The 25,091-nt window shown below is 44.4% G+C and overlaps 1 protein-coding gene across 1 annotated transcript in view; it reads right to left on the bottom strand.

Moving 5' to 3' along the window:
• The window catches only part of BMPR1B (bone morphogenetic protein receptor type 1B), a 690,971-nt gene that overhangs the window by 609,663 nt on the left and 56,217 nt on the right, over window positions 1-25,091 (bottom strand). The window lies entirely within an intron of this gene.

Genomic DNA, 25,091 nt, shown 5'->3' with positions numbered 1-25,091 from the left:
CAGCTAAGTAAAGGTAGAGAGAAAACTCAAACAAAAAATCAAAAAAGAAGAAAGAGTCTGGGGCACAAAGCCCCAGCACAGAGAGAGCCAGCCACTCCTGACAAGCTAGACATTGAAACTGAGATATGGTTGCAGGAAGTAGGAGGGTATTGACTGAGGGGACCACCCCTTGAGGGTGGGATATGTTAAAAGCTTTAATGTTAACATATTCTGTTGCCTAGCTACTCCTTCGGAGCAAAGTCTAATACCCCATATGTGACGAATATGAAGAGGCGGCGACTGTCGGAGGACGTAAGAGAAATAATAATTTATACCATAAAATATCCTTTGCCCCGCTATGTGGTATGTCGCAATAAATGCAGAAAATATATATGTATATTTTTTGTAAGATAAAAAAAGATACTGTGTGTAGAGAAATTAATTTGTGAGTTTTCTACATGAAACATTGATTGTCATATCTTGTATATGTTGTTACAGTATTTGACAGGATCTGAGGCACTGACGAAGCGGGTCAGCCCAGGAAACACGTTGGCTAAAAAGATACACAAACCGGATCTTGAATCCAGGACAACATCACCCTGAACAGGCAGTTTGTTAACCTGTTTTTATGGAACTAACCCCTTTCTTTTAAAATTGTATAATGTTCTAAATAAAGTTATGTACAAATGATTTTATATAACATGTTGGCTCAGTGGTTTTTAACCCAAGGAAGTACATGAAAAGTCCCAAACCTCACTGGTATTTTGAGACCAGGTTAGTGATGTAGATGGGCACCAAGTTATTGATGGCTTTGTAAGTTATGGTAAGTAACTTGAATTTAATTTGTTGGTTGACTACAGCCCAAACATTCAAAAAAAGATAAATCAATATAAAATGTTACTGACAAGGGCTGTATGTGAGCTTCTAAGTGAACAATGTTATCCCAAATGGTCAAATCTACTAAGCCGCTGATACTGCCCACAGTCTCATAAATGTGTCATGCAAATACAATTCTAAATAGTACCGAGCTAATTATAAGTGTTAGAAAAAATAATAAAAAAACATAGAAAATGTTGATACTGTATATACTAATAAACCACAATGCTCAATACATGAACAACAAGGTGGATTAAACCCACTAGCAGTATATAAAAAAAATATATATTCAGATCTGTGCAAAACAATAGTCCATGCAATGAGTAAAATAAAAAACAAACAAAGTGATAGTAAAACAATGGTGAATGCAATCTCCCATTAACAACTGATGTGGTCAACCAGTGCTTCTTGCTCCAAATTGGTGCTTAAAACGAGTGTTCCACTTTCCATTAGTGGTCAAATTCAATCACCATGCCACCGCCAAGTGCTCTCCCCTCTAGGAGTAATCACCTGCGGGAGTGTGATCTTTACACTTAAGGGAGATCAATGCACATTTTAGCCTTGAGTGGCTTAGAAATCCCCTGCTTTTACTTCCTCACACATGGCTCATGATGATCCGTGATACCCAAAGTGCATGTAGAAAAAACAACTAATAGTTCTTATATCCTCCAAACAGACTTCAATTTAATAAGAAAATGCAAGTTACTCACATTGCTTAGGTGCTTCCAGCACACCAAGCTAAGACAAGTACTGTTCAAAATCAGTGTTTTGAATATGCCGCTCTCTCCACACAAGCCTCACAGACAACAATCAGATTCACAGCCCCACGCTGGTTACAGATGTCGTCGCTGTCTTGGCCCCTCCCCTACACGTTTCAACGCAAGGTTACATGTCTTCCTTAGAGGGACATCATTCCCCCGAGGAAGACACTGTGTGGCTCGAGAACTGTGTGACCACTATACTGCTGATCGCTCAGTTCTCGTGAGCTCTGGGCAGAGAGCAGTGACTGTAAGTGCACTCCTGTATGTCCAGAAAAGCTTTGGCCATACTTCTCTTTTAAGTAAAATGACAAATATAAAACTCATATACTGTAGCTTAAGCCTATGTCAACTGTGCTGTATTGTTGGTAGAATAATTTACACAGAGTTACATTCATGTAAACACTTTACAAGCCTTCTCTGGCAGGGCAGCATGGTATAAGAACCTTAAAATAGCCAAAACACTGTACCTGTAGTAAAATAGCACAGTGTTAATCTGCTAGTTGTTTATATACTTACTTTGTTTTAAAAACGAAGCCATTAATGCAGGCAAAGTCAAAATCACTGCTAAAGACTAGTTTAGTAGACGTTACGACATCTAAACAAACAAATTCTGCTTTAAAGAAATAACAGTGAAAAAAGAAAAAATAAACTCTCAGTATCTGCTAATCTTTGGTTAACAAGGGTGACCATATAATAAGGTATTTTATGAGCTATTCAACCAGATATTAGATTAACACACAAAAAACTATTTTAGTACAGCAGTATTTGTCAGCTAACCTGAGTAAAGGTTCTTCTTTGCCCTCCAACAGCTGCTTTTATGCTCAAATCATAATGCCAATAATGGATGTCACAAGTATTTTTATCAAAACATATATGGTACAAAGTTAATACTTTAGGGCAAATCAGCATCTCACTCATTCATGTGTGTAATTGATAAAACCTAGCTTTCCTGATAAAAATATCAATATGTGTGTATATATACTGTATATAATTTATATAGATAGATGCATATACTGTGTAATATATACACCTTGATGGGGAAAAATATCATGCTGGATATCTATACTAATATGGACTGGGCAATGTGTTAGGAAAGAAAGGATGCCACATTGTTTGATGGAAATGACATTGGAAATGAAAATTATCAACCTGCAGAGGGCTGAATTCAAAGACACCCCGAAAATCAAAGTGAAAAAAATGATGCTGCAGGCTAGTCCATTTTGCTGAAATTTCATTGCAGCAATATAAAATGGTACTCAGCCTTTTGTATGGCCTTCATGTCCTTGTATGCATACCTCACAACGTTGGAGCATGCTCCTAACGAGACAACGGATGGTGTCCTGGGGTATGTCCTCCCAGATCTGGACCAGGGCATCACTGAGTTCCTGAACAGACAGAGTTGCAACTTGGCAGTGTCGGATGGACCAAAATCTCCCTGTGGTGTTCTATTGGATATAGTTCAGGCGAGCATGGGGGACATTCAATGATATCAATTCCTTCATCCTCCAGGAACTGGCTGCATATTCTCGCCACATGAGGCCAGGCATTGTGATGCACCAGGAGGAACCAAGGACCCACTGAACCAGTGTAGGGTGTGACAATGGTTCCAAGGATTTCATCCCGATACTTAATGGCAGTCAGGGTGCCAATGTCTAGCCTGTAGAGGTCTGTGTGTGTCCCTCAATGGATATACCTCCCTAGACCATCACTGACCCACCACTAAACCAGTCATGCTGAACGAAGTTACAGGTGGCATAATATTCTTATGGCTTCTCCAGACCCTTTCATGTCTGTCACGTGCTCAGGGTGAACCTGCTCTCATCTGTGGAAAACACAGGGTGCCAGTGGAAGACCTACCAATTCTGGTGTTTAATGGCAAATGCCAATCGAGCTCCAAAGTGCCAGGCAGTGAGCACAGGGCCCATTAGAGGACGTCAGGCCCTCAGGCCATCCTCATGAAGTCTGTTTCTGATTGTTTGGTCAGATACATTCACACCAGTGGCCTGCTAGAGGTCATTTTGTAGGGCTCTGGCAGTGTTCTTCCTGTTCCTTGTTGCACAAAGGAAAAGATACCGGTCCTGATGATGGGTTAAGGACCTTCTACAGCCCTGTCCAGCTCTTAAGACTGTGCTGGCAGACACTGGAAACCTTCTGGCAATGGCACGTATTGATGTGACATCTTGGAGGAGTTGGACTGCCTGTGCAACCCCTATAGGGTCCAGGTATGGCCTCATGCTACCAGTAGTGACACTGACCCTAGCAAAAATGCAAAACTAGTGAAAAACAGTCAGAAAAAATGTGTAGGGGGGGAAAAAATGCAGTGGCATTATACCATTATACCATTTCTGTATTGGAGGTTGTCTCATTGTTGCCCATCTAGTGCACCTGTTCCTAAATTCATTAACACCAAAGCAGCTGAAACTGATTAACAACCCCCTCTGCTACTTAACTGACCAGATCAATATCCCAGGAGTTTATTTAACTTGATGCTATACCCTGATAAAAAGTGTTCCTTTCATTTCTTTGAGCAGTGTTAATTAAAGAATCTATCACTTGCTATCACTTGGCCCAAATCACCTACCAAAACCCTGTCAGTTAAGAATGAGTAAGCAATAGGCTTGCTCATCCACAGCAGATTGAGAATTTTTCCACCCTAGACTTTGTTTTTGTGGAAAATCAAAGGGTGAAATTTTCCATTAGGTACCCAAACAAATATTTTTCCATCTGAACATACCTATATATCTAGATGTCCAGATTCAAGTATGCAGGTGGGGCAAAAATGAAGACAGGGTTACCAAAAAGTGAAACTGCAGACTGGCCCTCTTTTTCTTTGTTAAACTTTTTTGAAATGCCACAAAAAGAGGGACTGAAAAAATGTTAATGATTTAATTATGAAATGTGTTTTTTCCACATAAGTTTAAAATACAGTTTTAAATACGTGTAATGTTGATGCTTTATGATATTGGGGAAGATGAAAATGTAATTTGCTGTAGAATGTATTTTGCAGATAGCACACATACAGTACATATGGGAAAGTAATTCTGATCTTATTACAGAGAGTAAATAAAGCAAACAAACAAACACATAAATAATAAAATTATGTATCAGCTCTGCTCCGTGTGTTGTTTATTAAATTTACCAATAGATATCTCAACCACACTAATTCTGAGCAAATAAATAAAGTGATATTATAGTGCTGAATTATTTCCATAAATAACAACTCTCATAAATCCATATAAAAAAAATACATATCAGAAAAAATATATAAATGTGCTACACAAATTAGGTGCAATATTCAATAATAAAGTGTCCAGTGCTCAAGTGGTTAAATAAATTATTAGAAGAATATAACAATTTTAAGAAGAATATAAAAATTCATATGATATTCCAAAGTGCTGAGTGCCAGTCTCTGTGCAAAAAACAAATCCTCAGAAAAAGTGCTCAGTGCTTGCATTGCCAAGAAAAGACATCCAAAGTGCCGATGCTCTCAAAGTGCAATCAGGTGCTCCCCTCTCGGTCCCCTACTCACCAGACAATAATAATATATGAGCCTTATACGATAATCCTCACTGGTTGGGATCAAGGGAAGCCACCAAACATCGATATATACACTGGAGCACTCTCCAACTAGCACCATCCAGGATCGATTATCCATGCACGGTTAACATGAAAAAAGAATAGCCTTCATCGTGCAATGTATTTAAACTCTTTATTTCACACACTAAAAAGAATACACTTACAATGTTGCAGTCAGTAATCAGCCTTCACATTTCCCCATGCGGGACGCCAAACAATGGCCGTGCGCTCCACCCGCATAAACCGGAAACCGGAAATTGCGTAGTACGTAAGTCAAACGGCTTGACGCGTTTCGCTCCGCCAATCATAGCATTTTCAAAAGGCTTGAAATAAAGAGTTTAAATATATTGCACGATGAAGGCTATTCTTTTTTCATGTTAACCATGCATGGATAATCGATCCTGGATGGTGCTAGTTGGAGAGTGCTCCGGTGTATATATATCGATGTTTGGTGGCTTCCCTTGATCCCAACCAGTGAGGATTATCGTATAAGGCTCATATATTATTATTGTCTGGTGAGTAGGGGACCGAGAGGGGACCACCTGATTGCACTTTGAGAGCATCAGCACTTTGGATGTCTTTTCTTGGCAAAGCAAGCACTGAGCACTTTTTCTGAGGATTTGTTTTTTGCACAGAGACTGGCACTCAGCACTATGGAATATCATATGAATTTTTATATTCTTCTTATAATTTTTATATTCTTCTAATAATTTATTTAACCATTTGAGCACTGGACACTTTATTATTGAATATTGCACTACATTTGTGTAGCACATTTATATATTTTTTCTGATATGTATTTTTTGATATGGATTTATGAGAGTTGTTATTTATGGAAATAATTCAGCACTATAAGCCCCGGTTCACACTACTGCGTGTGCGGGGTTCGCATGTCATGTCGGAGCGCACTGCTCCGACATGACATGCGATCAGCTGTGCGGTGCGAGTTTAGCCATACAGTTTGTATGGCTAAATTCGCATCGCACCCGAAGCAAACACGCACAGGAGGCATTTTTGCTGCCGCATCAGGATCGGATCGCACAGCGGTTCACACTTGTTGCGATCCGATCCTGTGCGAACTGCACGATCGCACTGCGATATGCGATCAAACTGGGGGTGTCGTTAAGATTACATTGACACCCCCAGCGTATCGCATATGGCAGTGTGAACTGCCGGGGGTGCGTGTGCGATGCGGGAACAGGCTGCGAATTCGCAGCCTTCCCGCATCGCATATATGTGAACCGAGCCTAATATCACTTTATTTATTAGCACAGATCAGAATTAGTGTGGTTGAGATATCTATTGGTAAATTTAATAAACAACACATGGAGCAGCGCTGATACATAATTTAATTATTAATTTTTAAAGGCACCCCCCCTTTTATCAGCAGCAGCCATTTAGTTGATATTTATTGATTATACATTTTTATCCTAAGCGCTGGCACTTTATATTTAAAACAAACACATAGAAACATAAATATACTTTATGATTTAGTCTAGAATCCTAATGTAGTTACATGGCATTGCAAAATACATATGTGTTTTACCAGTCGGCACATGTTGTGAGAAAAAGTGATGCAGCAGATACATTTGTCAAATGTAAACAGCTTAAACAGTTGGACAGCTATGTGTGAAATTATTTTAATGAGTTATTAAATATCGCAGCACTAAAAATGGGTGCCAAGTACAATAAAATTAGACATACACGGTACTAACAAATCAGCCTTCTGGAAAGGTTGAGTTGCTTGTTTAAACTGGCTTGTTTAGACTAGTGCATGACACTGAGGTCTTTAGTCAATAAAACTTCTATAGCTTTTATTGCATCTCTAATCAGTTTAGGAAAGAAGACTAGCAATTCCATAAAGTCATTTTGTATGTTGCTCCTGTTTAAAGTCCAGCTTCAGGCAAAACTTTTCCCAACCCCTATTTAGGATTATGCATCCTTTCTAGAATTTATGAAGCTGGAAGGGTTTGAAGGTCGGAAGAGATAGGATATAGAAGTGATGTGTCAGCTGAACAATAGCAATCCTTTTTAGTCACTTCAGCAGCTACAGATGAGATTTAGATTGTAAAATGGCAAATTGTATCTAAAACTAGAGCTGTAACATGTGAACCAGTAATGGAGAATGTGTGCCACTCAGGCTACAAGAGAAAACAATCCTGTGTTCACCACTATAAGTGCATGCCAGGGAAGGAGCTTGTCTCGGCTCCAAGCAACTGTTGAGCAAAGAATGGATTCCATGAAGCCGCACATCAATGCAGACCCACTGGTATTGGAATGAATGGGCTCCGCCACGCCCCCAACATGTTTCACTCTGACCCTCGGAGCTTAGTTATGGGGATCACAATGATTAAGCTCCGAGGGCCAGAGTGAAACACGTTGGGGGCATGGCCTGGTGGGAGCCCAGGCCGCGACTGCCATTCCTTCCAATACCAGTTGGTCTGCACTGATGTGCGGCTTCATGGCATAGGGTTTTACCTTTGCTATACAGGTACAATCTGGGTCCACCTTCTTTGATTTATGAACCTGCTCCTCTTCTTAGTGCTCTAGCACTAGCACATAATATTTTATACCTAATTTCAAAAATATATAATCAGTTATATTTGGAAGAGGCAGGATATAGGGGATCGTATATAAATTTGATGACTATCTGGTGAATTCCTGATTACTATGAACAACGCATTTGAAGCAAGCCTCCTTTATGACCCTCTAAAGCTGAAGTTTAGTGATTTTTTTTAATTTAGCACCAGGGAAGGTACTTACGCGAATGATGAATATCCCATGTGCTGGCTGCTCTGTTCCCTGAAATCTTCCATCCTCTGCCCCCTGGATACCGCTGCAGCTGTGATCTTATGTTGCTGGTTTAGCTAACACAAGTGGCTTCACCTGTAAGAGGTACTCATTAAAACCATGTCTATTCTGCCCCTGTTCCATTCATAAAAGCTGTACTGCCAGTACCCACAAGGAAAAGCACTCTATGAATGGAGGACAGGCGGATGAACAAAAGGGCTGCCTTCTACATTTATAGATCACTTTTCATTATGGAAACTGATGGTACAGTGTCTACGAATGAAGTAGAGGAGTGGAAAAGATGGGCACAGTCAGCACCTTTGACTAGTGCTCGTGACAGGTGGATCCATTCATATTAACCCCTGTAGCTGTGTATCTGGGGGACAGAGGACTAGAGATGTCCCGAACTATTCACCGGCGAACATCGCTTGTTCGCGTTCACCGCTGCAGGCGATCATATGCGATGTTCGGTCCGCCCCCTATACTTCTTTATTGAGGCAAACTTTGACCCTGTACCTCACAGTCAGCAGACACATTCCAGCCAACCAGCATACCCTCCCTTCCAGACCCTCCCACCTCCTATAAAAAAGCAAGGGCAGCATCCATCTTAGATCATTCTGAAGCAGTGTGTTAGTGAGAGCAGGGAGAGTGCTGCTGCTGCTGTTAATAGGGACAGTTGTTAGATAGTGTTCTCGGTCCACTCCTGCTGTAAGGACAGCATCCTGACAGCACCCCAAAAAGCCCTTTTTAGGGCTGGTATTTCAGTCAATTTTTTATATATATATATATATATATATATATATAGTGCAGTTGCCTGCCCGCCGTGTGTGAGAGGCCACAGACCCACCACAGACTGTACTGTGTGCACACCACACTCATATCGGGTGGCACAGTACCTTGCAGTTCAAAAAATATTTTTTTTTCCTCTCTCATAATTGCAGTTGCCTGCCAGCTGCCAGTGAGTGTCAGGTCCACAGAGTGTACTGTGCCCACTGCAGTGCCCACCACTGATTTATACGGTGGCACAGCACCTTGCAAATTAAAAAAAATATATATTTTTTATAATTGCAGTTGCCTAGCCTGCCAGTGAGTGTCAGGTCCACAGAGTTTACTGTGCCCACTGCAGTGCCCACCACTCATATATACGGTGGCACAGCACCTTGCAAATTGAAAAAAATATATATTTTTTATAATTGCAGTTGCCTGGCCTGCCAGTGAGTGTCAGGTCCACAGAGTGTACTGTGCCCACGGCAGTGCCCACCACTGATTTATACGGTGGCACAGCACCTTGCAAATTAAAAAAAAATATTTTTTATAATTGCAGTTGCCTGGCCTGCCAGTGAGTGTCAGGTCCACAGAGTTTACTGTGCCCACTGCAGTGCCCACCACTCATATATACGGTGGCACAGCACCTTGCAAATTAAAAAATATATATTTTTTATAGTTGCCTGCCAGTGAGTGTCAGGTCCACAGACTGTACTGTACCCACTGCAAATGGACTGTTTGCGGTTGTTTGCGGTGCGTTAAACGGGGAGTTTGGTCTGTCAGAGTTTGGTCTGTCACTGTGAAGCGGGCGTAACCCTTACACTACCTGATTGATACAACATCATACCTGATCGTATACACACACTGGATGTTTTAAAGCACGTTGTTCCAAACAATTTAGGAATGTTAGGTGATTTATGCCCTTTATGGATTAAAACCCGACTCTGAGTCAACTACGTAATTTTCCATGGGAGTTTTGCCATGGATCCCCCTCTGGCATGCCACAGTCCAGGTGTTAGTCCCCTTGTAACAACTTTTCCATCACTATTGTGGCCAGAAAGAGTCCCTGTGGGTTTTAAAATTCGCCTGCCTATTGAAGTCTATGGCGGTTCGCCCGGTTCGCGAACATTTGTAGAGGACTGAAGATTTCAAGAAACAGAACAGCCACCAGCAAATTCATGTACTTTATGTAAGTCTTGTATAACTAAGTTATTCCCTGATACTGACTTAAAAAGAAAAAAAGAAAAACATTAACTTCAGCTTTAAGCCCTGCATTAAGCTGTGTATATGTCCCCCCAATGTAATAATCATACAAATCTGACCTTAACTGGGTATTTGTTTCTGCCCCTTAACCTACAGCACAAAAGTTGTATCTATTCTTCTTTTCCAAAAGAACAGTTAGGGTGCAGCCTCAAGCTTAAAAACTAAATACATTAAAATAAAACGTTAAAATAAAAGTATGTGAAGTGTCAAATAATTTAGGATTCTGTATAGACAACCTTGTGATTTATACACATATCAAGCTGTACAGCCAGAAAGGTTATACAACTATTTCATGATTCAGCAGTGCAGCATCCTAGCTAAAGTCTCTGCTACTAGCCTGGTTGCTGAACAATGTGTAATCATCATCATCTTTGTCCAATAAAACAGGTTATATGTGGACCTATAAAGTTTTAAATTTATTTTTCTAGCCATCCACTGTGGTAGATAAAGACAGTAAACACATATGTTTTTCAGCTGTGCCTTTAGTTACAATTTAACAGCAGGATAGTATTGGGTAGATTCTTGGTTATCAGAAGTTTCTATTCTTTTTTGGGGAGTTTATATGTCTAGGCAAAAATCGAAATACATAGGGAGCGTGGCCGAACTGCGGATGTGAGCGGACGTGGGACTAGCTAGCTCCGCCGAGAATCCTGCTATTTTCTCCTTCACTCAATCTGACCTACAGATTTCTCCTCTCTGTACGGTGCCGTTGTCCTCCCTGATCATCAGTGTACCTCCGGTGAGTTGCTCTGCTGCTTCCCCGCCATGCAAAAGTGACAGAAGGAGGGAAAGGCTCCTGCAGCCGGCCAGGCCAAAGATGGCGCCGCTGTGCAGAAGGCGCCACACAAGGACACTTACCTTGAGGCTGCTCAGAAGCTTTTCAATAGACCAGCTTCCAAGGATCGTTCCTCCACTCCTGGGGCCCTCCCAAGTGTCTCGCCAAGTTCTCCTACGGGCGCGGATGACACAATGCCCTTAGGTGACATCTCTGGTCAGTTTCAGGACTGGGATCTGGCCTGCTCCGACCAGACCCGCATGCAGTCCTCATCCTCCCCTGATCCTGAGCCCACACTCCGGGATGTCATGGCGGCGGTGAATACTTGTAGTTCTTCTATCACTGCACTAACTGCTGAGCTGAAGGGGGTGAAAACTGAACTTTCCTTTGTATGACAGGATATGCAAAAACTGAGGGAAAGGACTTCTGCGGTGGAAGGTCGGGTCAGCTCCCTTGAGGATGATATGGTTCCCCTGCAAAGAGAAGTCAAACATACTGCTTTATTGTCAGCAAAGGAAGCTGCCAGGCTAGATGACCTGGAGAACAGGATGAGAAGGAGTAATGTGAGAGCGATCGGTATCCCAGAATGTGCTGAGGGGAAGAATCCGGTCGCCTTTATTGAAAACTGGCTCATTTCCACCTTTGGGCAAGACTCCTTTACCCCCATGTTCTCAGTAGAGCGGGCTCACAGGGTCCCCATGCGTCTGCTTCCTCCTGGCACTCCACCTCGCGCCTTTATATTCAAGCTCCCTAATTACAAAGACAGAGACACTATCCTGTCTAAGGCCAGAACCATGAAACTGGCGATGGATAATGCTAAAATCTCTCTGTTCCCGGATTATTCTGCGGAGGTGCAGAAGCAAAGGGCTCGATTTGTTGATGTCTAGAGGAGGCTCATAGATCTTAACCTGCAATACGCCATGTTGTACCCTTCCAAGCTCAGGGTTGTTGCGGGTGGAGAAGTTCTGTTCTTTGACAAGCCAGTGGCTGCGGCCCAGTGGCTTGATGCAAATGGCAGGGCATTGAGAGCTGCCCCCTCCCCCAGGTGAGAGGCACTGTTAACATACATTGCCTTGCGAAAGTATTCGGCCCCCTTGAACTTTGCAAACTTTTGCCACATTTCAGGCTTCAAATATAAAGATATAAAACTGTAATTTTTTGTGAAGAATCAACAACAAGTGGGACACAATCACGAAGTGGAACGAAATTTATTGGATATTTCAAACTTTGTTAACAAATAAAAAAAAGGAAAAATTGGGCGTGCAAAATTATTCAGCCCCTTTACTTTCAGTTCAGCACACTCTCTCCAGAAGTTCAGTGAGGATCTCTGAATGATCCAATGTTGACCCAAATGACTAATGATGATAAATAGAATCCACCTGTGTGTAATCAAGTCTCCGTATAAATGCACCTGCACTGTGATAGTCTCAGAGGTCTGTTTAAAGCGCAGAGAGCATCATGAAGAACAAGGAACACACCAGGCAGGTCCGAGATACTGTTGTGGAGAAGTTTAAAGCCGGATTTGGATACAAAAAGATTTCCCAAGCTTTAAACATCCCAAGGAGCACTGTGCAAGCGATAATATTGAAATGGAAGAAGTATCAAACCACTGCAAATCTACGAAGACCTGGCCGTACCTCTAAACTTTCAGCTCATACACGGAGAAGACTGATCAGAGATGCAGCCAAGAGGCCCATGATCACTCTGGATAAACTGCAGAGATCTACAGCTGAGGTGGGAGACTCTGTCCATAGGACAACAATCAGTCGTATACTGCACAAATCTGGCCTTTATGGAAGAGTGGCAAGAAGAAAGCCATTTCTTAAAGATATCCATAAAAAGTGTCGTTTAAAGTTTGCCACAAGCCACCTGGGAGACACACCAAACATGTGGAAGAAGGTGCTCTGGTCAGATGAAACCAAAATCAAACTTTTTTGCAACAATGCAAAACGTTATGTTTGGCGTAAAAGCAACACAGCTCATCACCCTGAACACACCATCCCCACTGTCAAACATGGTGGTGGCAGCATCATGGTTTGGGCCTGCTTTTCTTCAGCAGGGACAGATGGTTAAAATTGATGGGAAGATGGATGGAGCCAAATAAGGACCATTCTGGAAGAAAACCTGATGGAGTCTGCAAAAGACCTGAGACTGGGACGGAGATTTGTCTTCCAACAAGACAATGATCCAAAACATAAAGCAAAATCTACAATGGAATGGTTCACAAATAAACATATCCAGGTGTTAGAATGGCCAAGTCAAAGTCCAGACCTGAATCCAATCAAGAATCTGTGGAAAGAACTGAAAACTGCTGTTCACAAACTCTCTCCATCCAACCTCACTGAGCTTGAATTGTTTTGCAAGGAGGAATGGGCAAAAATTTCAGTCTCGAGGTAGATTGCAGCAGGCGGGGCTCCGATATGGCTGCTTAGACTGGGAACTCCGCACTGATCCGGCTGCATCGCGCCCCATCCAGCGGCATCCGCAGCCATTCTGCTTCGCAAAGTGGACTGGCACCTCGCCCTCATCCCCGGACCCCGCAGGCATCAGTATTTCCGCCCGGATTGGCCCGGAAAGCTCTTGTAGTTTTGAGGCCTAAAATTCATAAAAGGCAGCGCTAGCAGGTAAAATCAACAATCCGTGTATACAATAATACATAAAGTGCACAATGTGTTAAAAGATAAATACAAATTCATCCAAAATAAATTGCATAAGTGAAATACAATTTAAATGTCCATAAACCATCATATATATATTGGTGCAAAAAAAATTTAATGAATAAAGTGCAGTCCAAAAGATGGTTCCCTCAGAGAAACTAAGGTGCTGAGAAGTGCTTAAATATTCCACAAAAAGTGCCCAGGTGCTCTCAAGAAGAAGGCCCCCTATGGGGATACACTCACCAAATAGAGAAAAAAAGCTTAAGCTCACACAGTATCCCCTGGACAGATGGATGGATGGATCCAGCACAACCTCTTTATGATGCCTTTAGCTAAACTCCTTTCCACTTAATCACGTCCATATGTTATAAAGGAAAGAAGGAGCCAAAATAGTGAAGCCCGTAGGTAATTTATCAGAAATATTAAACAGAATACTACTCACTCAGTGTTGAGTTATTAAGAGCATGGGTTACATCTACATCTGTGTCATCCACTACCACGTACGCTGCCGGCGTGCGTTCCACGGTGGTTAACAGGAAATGACGTTGTGCGATGCTCCGCTGCCCGGAAGTGCGTCGACGCGTTTCGCCCGCCTTAACCTTCCTAGCGGTATTCCCGAGCGTGACTCGGGGTTAGATTTTAGAGCCAAAAGCGGTAACCCCGAGCCACACTCGGGGTAGCGCTAGTAAGATCGCTGGATCCTGGTAGAGGTTTTACTTACCTTTTCTCCGGGATCCAGCGAAAAATGCGGGCGGTATGCGGCGGCGGAGCTTACTCCCGATCGTCTGCGACGTCCGCCGGGGGGTGGAACCGGCAGCAAATTCAAATGTAAAACACACCAAACACACTGATACCATTCAAAATAAAAATAATTCACATTACATTGCCCCCCAGTGCCCTTTCCTGCAGTTTTACTGTACTTTTTATGTATATATATATATATATATATATATACGTATATATATATATATATATATACATACATATATACATATATATATATATATATATAAAGTATATATATATATATATATATATATATACACACACACATATATATATATACGTAATTCTTGTGAATGAGCAGCCCAAACCAACTGTATACATTCTATATATATATGTATATATATATATATATATATATATATATATAGATATATATATATTATAATATATATAATAAATGCATACAGTTGGTTTGGGCTGCTCATTCACAAGAATTACATGCAAAATAATGGTACCGCTTTCAGCACCTAAAATCCAAAAGAATCATACCGCCAGGGAGGTTAATGGGCGTTATCAAAGACAACAAAGACAAGTTTTGAGGCCTACCCGCCCTGATCCGACGGCATCGTGTTTAGCGCACCATCCAGCGGGATCAGCAGCCATCCTGAGCAGCAACGTATCCCTGCACCTCTCTCTCATCTCTGGACACCTCCCGTACCCCGCAGGTACCATTATTACAGCCCGGATCGGCCCGGACAGTACTTTCTAGTTTGAGGCCTACCCGTCCAAGATGGCGGCTGCTCCACAGCCCCGCCGGCCATCCGATTCTCAGCAGGGCTCCTCCCCACATATCTTGGACCCACAGCTGTTCCCTACTGCCCAGGGACCCCCAGGGGACACTTTCTCCTCACCCCATCTGTCCCCAGCATCCACGGAATCACTAATAGGGCACACACTGGATGATCTCCTGCTATCCCCTATGGAGGCCTGCAATCCCCATGGCTCCCTCAGGGATCCTGTCACCACAGCTCAACTTGACATAGCCACTCTGTTTGTAAAATTCTCTGAGCTGCTGGATAGGGGGCTTTCTGTCCCTGCAGCAAAAATTACAGGAGAGATAAAGGCTGATTTACATAATCTAGGATCCAGGATTGAAGCGATTGAATCCAAACTTGATCAAACGGTCGCCAGGACCACCCAAAATACTGATCTTATTCAAACTCTGCATGATCAGCTTGACTCTGCAATGTCAAAGATTGATTATCTGGAGAACAGAACACGTCGCTATAACTTTCGGATAAGGGGGATCCCTGAAAAATTCACTGATACCACAGAGATAGTGCATTCTCTCATCAAAAACCTGATTCCAGAATTACTTCAGCATAAGCTGGAACTAGACAGAGCTCACAGGGCCCTCGGTCCCCCCAGATCTGACGGACTTCCCAGAGACATAGTGGTGAAACCATTTTTCTGTGAAAGAGGAAGTAATGAAACGTGCCAGAGCCTCATCCAATCTTACATTCCAGGAACAACCAATCCAAATATTTGCAGACCTCTCATCATATACGATTCAGAAACGCAGAGCTTTGAAACCCCTTCTCTCTGTTCTGACCCAGAAAGAAATCAAATACTGGTGGCTGTTTCCATTTAAACTGAAATTTGCCTTCAAGAATAAGAACTATTCCTTTGCTACCCTCCCGGAAGGGGAACAATTGCTTCTGGACTTGGGACTCATATCCAGGACCCCCTCATCACCACCACCGGAATCGCCCAATACGGCAGCGAAACGCCAGATGCCGACCAGCCCGCTGACACCCCTCTGGCAGAAGCCGAAGACCAAGCGATCCAAGGATTCCAACCATCCCGGCTGAAAGACTCTCCTGGCTCCTGTTCTGGTTTCTCGCATCCTTTAGACTTTCGGTTTTCACTGAAACCCAAAGTTGCCAAGATTTAAACTTTTGTTGATTGGGGGTCCTCCTCCAGACTCTGCCCTGAACTTTGAATCGCACACTGTTTTTTTTTCTCTTTGCTATGTGTTTTTTTTGTGGGCTTTGAGAATTCCATGATGGCACACCATGCTACTCCCCTCCCCAGGGTTGTGAACCCCCTTCTTTCTTTCCCCACCCTCACCTCTTTTCATCCCCTTCCTGCCCTCCTGTTCCCCTTCCTCCCCGCCCTCCCATTCCCTCCACCTTCTCGCAACCCCCCCAATTTTGCCGGTTTTCTTATGACATTGATGGCGATTGTCATTTCTCAGATTATACATCTGAAATGTTGTTTATAATGTTTATAGTCATGGGGCGCTGCAGCCGGATTAGCGAGCTGACGCCTTCTCCTACCTCGGAGTCTAGGTTTGTTCCGACTCCCTGGGTGGAACCCCTCCCCTTGCTGGGAGAATTTTTTGGGTACATTCTTCCCTAGGGTGGCAATGGAATCATCCCCCTTGCCCCCCTGGGGGCGGATTTTTTTTGTTTTTTTTCTCTATCTGTCTTTCTTCTCTCTTTTTTTCTCTCATGTCTCTCTTTTTTTCAGTTTTCCTGACAGGTCACAACTACGAGATGCTGCACAAAGCCCCTACTCCTGTGGAGCTTCGCTGGATGCCAGACGTTCAAATGTATCAAGTAGGTGACTTGTGGTCGTGTGGGTTCTTCACCCCTCTGCTCCATGGCTAACTCCCCTACACTACCCCCTATCTTGAAGATAGGGACACATAATGTTCAGGGCCTTAACTCTCCTGTAAAGCACAGAAAAGCATTTTAATATTATCATAGCCAAAAACTTGATGTAATTCTCCTCCAAGAAACTCACTTTCCTAGCTCATACAACCCCAAATTTATCCACTCTAAATTTCTCTTGTTTTTTCTGGCCAATGCAGAGGGAAAGACTAAGGGAGTGGCTATCGCCTTCTCCCATAGGTGCAAATTTTCCCCCATAATGGAACACAGAGACCCAGAGGGACAGTTTATTCTAGTAAAGGGGGCCATTGATGATCACGTCTTCACTTTCATATCATACTATGCTCCTAACAAAGCACAGAGCTCGTTTTTCTCGCGCAGCTTTTCCGCACATTGCAACCTATGCTTGAGGGCTCGGTGATTTGGGGGGGGGGGGGGGACTCCAATGTCGCTTTTGACACAGGAGTAGATAAAAAGAGGCCACTGAGCTCCCAAGCGGTTCTACCCACTAAAAGTAGTACTCTCGTGGCCAGGCTCATACATGACCAAGGCTTGATCGACATTTGGCGAGAACTAAACCCCACCCACAAAGACTACACTTTTTTTTCAACACCACATCATTCCTTTTCCAGAATCGATCATATTTTACCCCCTGCACACCTCACACCTTTGGCTTTGAAATCCCTCATTAGGGACTCCGCTTGGTCTGACCATGCATTGGTCACATTGCTCCTGCAGAGCCCTCATACCCGTCCATTACATAATAATTGGAAGCTAAACGAATCCCTCCTGAAAGACCCAACCAGAAAATCACAGATTGAAAAAGAGATCAGAGAATACTTCTCCATTAATGACACAGGGGACACATCTCCGGGCATTCTATGGGCGGCCCACAAGGCCACCATTAGAGGCGCCATTATTCGCCTTTCCTCTCAGATACACAAGGAGAGACGCCTTGACCTGACACGGCTAGAATTAGAATTCCTGGCACTTAAACGGCGTCTTAAAAGCAACCCTACCTCAGTTTCCATAGCGGATCTGGACTCGGTTAGAACTCAACTTAATTTGGCATTGACGACTAAAGCTGACAAACACTTCCGTTGGACGGGATCGCGCTTCTATTTTCAGAGAGATAAAATTGGTTCACGTTTGGCTTCCACCCTCTCGCCCAAACCGCGTCTGCAAGCTCCCCCTCTAGTGAAACTCCCAAATGGTACTGGTACTCGCAATCCCCAGAATATAACAAAGGCCTTTAAAGACGTTTCCACTGATCTTTACAGCAAGGCCCCTGACCCGCCCCACTCTCAACTCCACTCGTTTCTAGCCTCTATTCCTCTCCCTAAACTAACTGATGACCATTGTGCACTATTGGATGACCCTATATCAGCAGAAGAAATAGAACTAGTCATTAAAGACATTAAGAGTAGCTCCGCACCTGGCCCAGATGGCCCCCTACCTAGCAAGGCTATTCAATGATCTTTGCACGAACCCACAACTAGATACCTCCCTCAATGCGGCATATATTACGGTAATACCCAAGCCTGGCAAAGATTCTAGTGAGGTTAGTAATTATAGACTGATTTCGCTTATAAATAATGACCTCAAAATACTGACAAAGATATTGGCTAACAGACTTTCCTCCTTCATTGCCCAATATATTAATAAAGACCAGGTAGGATTTATCCCGGGCAAGCAAGGACCCGATCAAATTAGACGCGCTATTGATGTTATCTCATTGTTGCAATCAGGGTGGGACGGGGGCCCGCCCCAGGAGGGTATTCTCCTTTCTGTCGATCTGCAGAAAGCCTTTGACTCTATTTCTTGGTCATACTTGTTCTCTATATTAGATACTTGGGGCTTTGGAACACGGTTTGTTAATATCTTGAAAGCGTTATACTCCAACCCCAACGCTAAATTCAGATTCCAAGGCTGTTACTCAGAATCTTTCCAGATATCAAGAGGTACCCGCCAGGGCTGTCCCCTCTCCCCCCTCCTGTTTGCGATTGCAATTGAAACACTAGCCGTAGCTATCAGAAATGACACTAACATTCATGGAGTTCACTGCGCCCAGGGCACTCAAAAATGCGCCTTGTTCGCAGATGATTTACTCTTATTTATCACGTCCCCGCTGATTTCCCTTCCCAATGTGTGTAGGCTTTTAACAACGTTCGGAACTATTTCCGGACTACAAGTGAATATGGCCAAATCAATGGCTCTGAACATAAACATGCCCCCCCAGTGATAGCTAACCTGAAAGATCATTTTCCATTCGCATGGAGCGAACAGTCTATACCTTACTTGGTCACCCTAACGAAGAAAACAGAGCAACTATATAAGGCTAACTATCCCCCACTTTACTCTAAACTAGAATCGGACCTCCAAACCTGGTCACACTTACCTATCTCTTGGATAGGTAGGGTACATGTGGTCAAAATTACCCTTTTACCATGTATCCTGTATTACTTTAGATCACTTCCTATTCCCGTCAATAGCACTCATCTTCACAAGTTCCAGTCTCGAATCCACAAGTTTGTTTGGGGCTCAAAAGGCTACAGATTTTCTAAGGATATATTATTCAGAACTAGATCACAGGGAGGGCTAGGACTTCCTAACCTGCGGTGGTATTACCAAGCAGCACAGTTGGCGCAGATATCAGTCATATATTCTCGTGGGGTAAAACCTGACTGGGTCAATATGGGCCCTCTCCATACGATAGACTACCTGATGTGGTGTCAAGCAAAGTATCGTCCAGCAATTCTAGCACCTACTCTCTCACACTCGTTCTCTCTCTGGGACAGGCTCCAGGGTAAACCTGAAATCACCTCCCCCATAAGACCTCTGGCTCTCTTGTTCCAAAACCCCAATTTCCCTCCGGGCCGGAATATTACCTCATTTAAATGGTGGCTAGATAAGGGGTTGTATAGAATAGGACACTTCTTTACAGGATCGGGCCCGATCTCCCTACTGCAAATCTAAACTCAAAATGCCAAACTACTGAACTATTCCGCTTTCAACAAATTTCCCATTTCCTTTCTTCCATCTGGAAATCCAACGTCACTTCTCCTAGGGTAACACCATATGAGGCGTGGTGTGGTAATGTCATGGAGCAGAGGGGTGGCATCTCTGCGATCTACGGGTCACTTGCCGATAACAGTCAGAAACCTAGTTATGCCAGAGCATGGGAGGGTGACCTCTCGCAGGAGTGGGGGGAACAGTCGTGGTCCTCTGCCATGACTGTGGCTTATAAAGGTGTACTGAATGTCTCCCTTATTGAGGCAAGTGTCAAAGTCCTCATTAGATGGCATATGGTGCCTGAGAGAATTCATAAATTCTACCCGGCTTCTTCCCCGCTCTGTTTTAGGGGTTGCTCCCTCCTGGGCTCTGTCGTTCATATGTGGTGGGACTGCCCCAAAATACGGGGATTCTGGAATAAAGTATTTAATATCATCAGGAAAGTCACGGGTCTATCTATTGTGCAGTCACCACAGATTGCTCTGCTTAACATGCCTACTCCGGGCGCATCCAACTTTCAAAAACGTCTCATTCACTTCATTCTTCTGGGAGCCAAAATTACCATAGCCAACGCTTGGAAGCGACCTTCAGTTTCCAAACTGCGCGACCTTCAGTTTCCAAATTGTTAGCTAGCAAACTCCTGGATACTCACCATATCTTTGAAGTGGTGTGGGAACCATGAGTTCACTAAAACCCCATTGCATGCTCTGCAGCACTAGTTTGATCCTTCTTGTTCTTAGGGACCTGTCAGGAAAACTCCTTCCTATCACTTTCTCTCTCTAAGACCTCATTCCTCTGTGCTAGTATCGCACCCTCTTTATCATGGTCTTATCCTTCCTCTATTCTCTCTTTTGATAGCCTCTTTAACTCTCCTTTCTATTCCTTTCCCACCTTTTGTCTCTTCTCTTTCTCTTCTCCACACAATTTTCTCTTAAGCATACAATGCTTGTTGTGAAGTTTTTGAGACGCTAGTTGCTCCCTACCTTCACGGTATTGGAAGCCTTCTCGACTCGTAGGGTTGCATATTACTCAATAGCATTTTGATCTAAATTTATAAATTTACGGCTCTCTTTTATATGGGTAAATCATTAATACCTCAACTTGGTTTGCCAGAGCTGAGTTATGGGGGAGCCGGGGTTGCCCTATCTCTCCTTAGGGGACAGTCTTAGCCCCCAGTAGGGGTCTCCTTGGGATTGGGAGGGCCTCTCCGGATCTCCATTTCACGGCGCATAACTTTTCCTCTGCGCCTTTCGCATTGTGGAAAATGTGAAGACCACTTGCTTACTTACACTTTGAAGTTTTCGAGAGTTGTATGTATTCTGTTTAGTATGTTTTAATTTGTCAAATATTTGCTTCTAGTGCATGGTTCATAATGCTTGTTTTGTATCTGTTCCATTATATTACAAATAAAAATCTTTTGAAAGGAGCAGCAAAAGGTGGCGCTACAAAGTATTAACTTAAGGGGGCTGAATAATTTTGCACGCCCAATTTTTCAGTTTTTTATTTGTTAAAAAAGTTTGAAATATCCAATAAATTTTGTTCCACTTCATGATTGTGTCCCACTTGTCGTTGATTCTTCACAAAAAAGTACAGTTTTATATCTTTATGTTTGAAGCCTGAAATGTGGCAAAAGGTTGCAAAGCTCAAGGGGGCCAAATACTTTCGCAAGGCACTGTAGTTACTTTATGGACTGCACTGAGAGTTACCCCCCCCTGTGTTTGCGGGGGGGGGGGGCTGCTGCTGGTTGACCCGGTCAAGTTTTTTCCATGCCCCTGGACAGGCGGATGCATCCCTAACACGACTACTGCTCTGCCTTTTTTGGAAATGTTCAAGGTTCCAGAGGAGATTGCATTGTCAGCTGTGATCCCTCACTGGATTCCCCCTACTTGTCCATGTTGGACGCTCCCCTGTACCCCCTTCTTGCTTTCCTCCCTGAACAATGTGCCTCCCCCCCTGATCCCTATGTTTTGCTCCCTGCTTCTGTCTTCACCAATCCATCCTGATCCGGACGCCTGACCCTCTACTCTGCAACTTCAATCCCCTTTGCCTTTCTCCCGTGCAAGACCTGGAGACTGTTAAGTAAGCTCTTCCGTTTGCTGTGTGCCTATATTGCATCGTTGCTATGCACTCTGAACGTTCCCCTGATGCTGTGTGCTGAGAATACCGACAGTTGGGCCCTTTGGCTGCTACGGGTTCCTCCTACTGCACTTTCTCCTTTGGGATTACTTCTTCTCCTCCCTTATGGCTGATACGATCTGTGTCCTTTCTTGGAATGTCAGGGGCCTAAACAACCCCATCAAACGAACTGCAGTTATCCGGCACATTAAAAGGTTGCAGGCCGACGTTGTGTGTCTGCAGGAGACCCATGTGGCTCCTGCAGACAAGTACAATTTGGCACCCAATATGTTTAGCTCTCAATATCATTCTGTTTTCTCTAACTACTCTAGAGGTGTTTGTATACTGGTTCGGAGAGGTGTGCAATTTACATGTTTACAGTCGGTGATGGACCCTGAGGGCCACTTTGTTATTCTGCTGAGTCGGGTGGTGAGTCTGACTTGTGTGTTTGCTGCGGTCTATGTCCCGCCGCCCTACTCGGCTAGAGTGCTCTGGTTGGTGCTGGACCAGGTGCTTAAATTACCAGACGTACCTTTATTACTCATGGGTGATTTTAATACTGTCCTAGATGCTGCACTTGACAGATTTGCTCCGCACTCCGTTGGTCCCTTGCCGGCTGAGGGCCCTACGCCGTTTGCCCGGCTGGTGGGGGAGCTCGGACTGACGGACGTCTGGAGAATGGCCAATCCGGGGGTGAGGCAGTTTTCATGCTTCACGACTGCTCATGCTGGCCTATCTCAGCTTGACATGGGCCTGGGGAACAGTCGTCTCCTGCCTTTGGTGTCCTCGGCGGGCTACGGGCCGAGGTTTGTCTCTGACCACTCCCCACTATGGGTCCAAATGACACTTCCTGATAGTCGGGGTAGGCCGTTGTGGAAACTGAATGCCTTTTGGCTGATGCTCTTCCCCAGTCCTGACCCCTTCCCGGCCCTGTTGATCTCCTGCTTTAGCCAAAACCTTAACTCTGCTGATATCAGGGTCATGTGGGATGCCGCTAAGGCATTTATGAGGGGACATTTTATAGATACCATTAACGGGATAAAAACTAAGACGAAGGCCTGGGAAGATGCGGTTCAGGTAGAGGTTATGAGGTCGGAGGCTGCCTATGTTGCTGATCCCTCCGAGGCTGCTCAGAGGTCATGGTTGGCGGCCCAGTCCCTTGCGGGCACGGTGTCACTCCAGAGAGCGGAGAATAAGCGTTTCTTCCTGCAGCAGAGGTACTTTGAAGAGGGTGAAACTACTGGCCATATGTTAGCGATGATGGTGAGGGCCCAGCAACCTACCACTTTCATCCCTGTACTCACTGACCCGCAGGGTAAGCAATGGCATACTAACACTGATATAGGGAGGGTGCTGAGCGAGTTCCTATAGAGATCTTTATTCTTCTAAAGTGACAGCGGGCTCCCAGGAGATAGAGAATTTTCTGATGGTTGTGCCCTGCCAACTTTCTCAGAAGCGGACGCGGCCTCATTGTGCGCCCCCCTAACGGAGGACGAGATATACACTGCTCTGGGGACTGCTCCCAATGGTAGATCACCGGGAGCTGATGGTATCCCTTCCGAGGTATACAGTAGATATGCAGAGCAGCTGGTGCCTAAATTGCTCCCGGTGTATAAATCGGCCCTCCGGGAGGGAAGGTTGCCGGCATCTATGACTGAAGCTATTGTGGTGCTTATCCTGAAGCCGGACAAAGATCCGACTCTACCTGACTCCTACCGACATATCTCGCTGCTCACGTCGGACGTCAAGATCTTGGCTAAGGTCTTGGCAACCCGGCTCTCATTGCTTATACATAAGGTTATACAACGGGACCAGTCGGGCTTTATTCCGGTGCGATCGACAGCTTTGAACCTCCGTCATCTTTTTCTTAATCTTCAGATGCCAATAGATAACCCTGGAAATAGAGCGATTTTTTCGTTGGATGCCGCTAAGGCATTTGATAGCGTTGAGTGACCATACTTATGGGCGGTGCTGCGTCGCTTTGGCGTAGGGGAGTCTTTCCTTTGCTGGGTACAACTATTATACTCGGGTCCCACAGCTAGATTACCGTTTAACGGGGAATTGTCTGAGCCTTTCAGCCTCTACAGGGGTACCCGACAAGGGTGCCCGCTATCTCCGCTACTGTTCGCCATGGCACTGGAACCTCTGGCGGCACGGTTCCGGGCTTCCCTCGGGATTGTGGGGTTCCAACGGGCGTCGCGTGCAGATGTTATCTCCTTATATGCAGATGACACCCTCCTTTACTTAGACGATACCCAGGGCTCCTTGCGTATGGTAATGTCCCTTATTGACTATTTCGGCTCGATATCTGGATTTTCCATTAACTGGGACAAATCAGTGTTGATGCCTTTAGACCCTCTCCCCATCCCGCTTCCCCCGTGCACATCCTCGGTGCGAATAGTGGACAGGTTCAAATATTTGGGCATAATGGTGACTCCGGACCCCTCTGACTACCTGACTTTGAACTTGGTGCCTCTGCTGCGGAAGTTTCGCTCTAAATGCACGAGTTGGTGTAAGCTACCGCTCTCGGTTGCCGGCCGCATTAATCTTATAAAAATGATCTGGGCACCCCAACTGCTCTATGTTTTCCATAATACTCCAGTGTGGATCCCTAGACAGTGGTTCCACAGGATAGAATCCCAATTTCGTGAATTGATTTGGTGCAAGAAGGTAGCTAGAATTAAACTTTCCACCCTCCAGATGGGGGAGGATGGGGTTAAGTTGGCAGTGCCGAACCCCCGGGTGTACTTCCTAGCCTCCCAGGTTCAACACATGGGGGGCTGGGGGAAACCGGACCCGCTGGATCCCATTGGGGCAATGTTGGCTCCGATGGACTCCCCTACTCCTGTCCTGGTCCACCTGGAGGCTGGATTTACACACCTGCCAGTGGGACTGCCAAGGGTTGCTCTGCTTCGGCTGGTCTGGAGGTGTGTCAAGGCGATGCTCCAGGTTGGGGGCTTCTTGCCTGAGACCCCCATCTGGGACAATCGCAACTATAAGGAGCTTCTTTTCCTGGAGGGCACAGAACTCTGGAAGATGTCAGGAGTTTGTTTCACGACACAACTATTTAGAGGAGGAGTGCTGAAATCTTTTCAGGGCTTGCAAGAGTAATTTAATGTGC

This window comes from Pelophylax lessonae (genome assembly GCF_965119305.1).
Source record: "Pelophylax lessonae genome assembly, chromosome: 1".
Classification (NCBI taxonomy): Eukaryota; Metazoa; Chordata; class Amphibia; order Anura; family Ranidae; genus Pelophylax; species Pelophylax lessonae.
The sequence above is the reverse complement of the archived record's forward strand: the minus strand, read 5'-3'. Positions and strand labels throughout refer to the sequence as shown.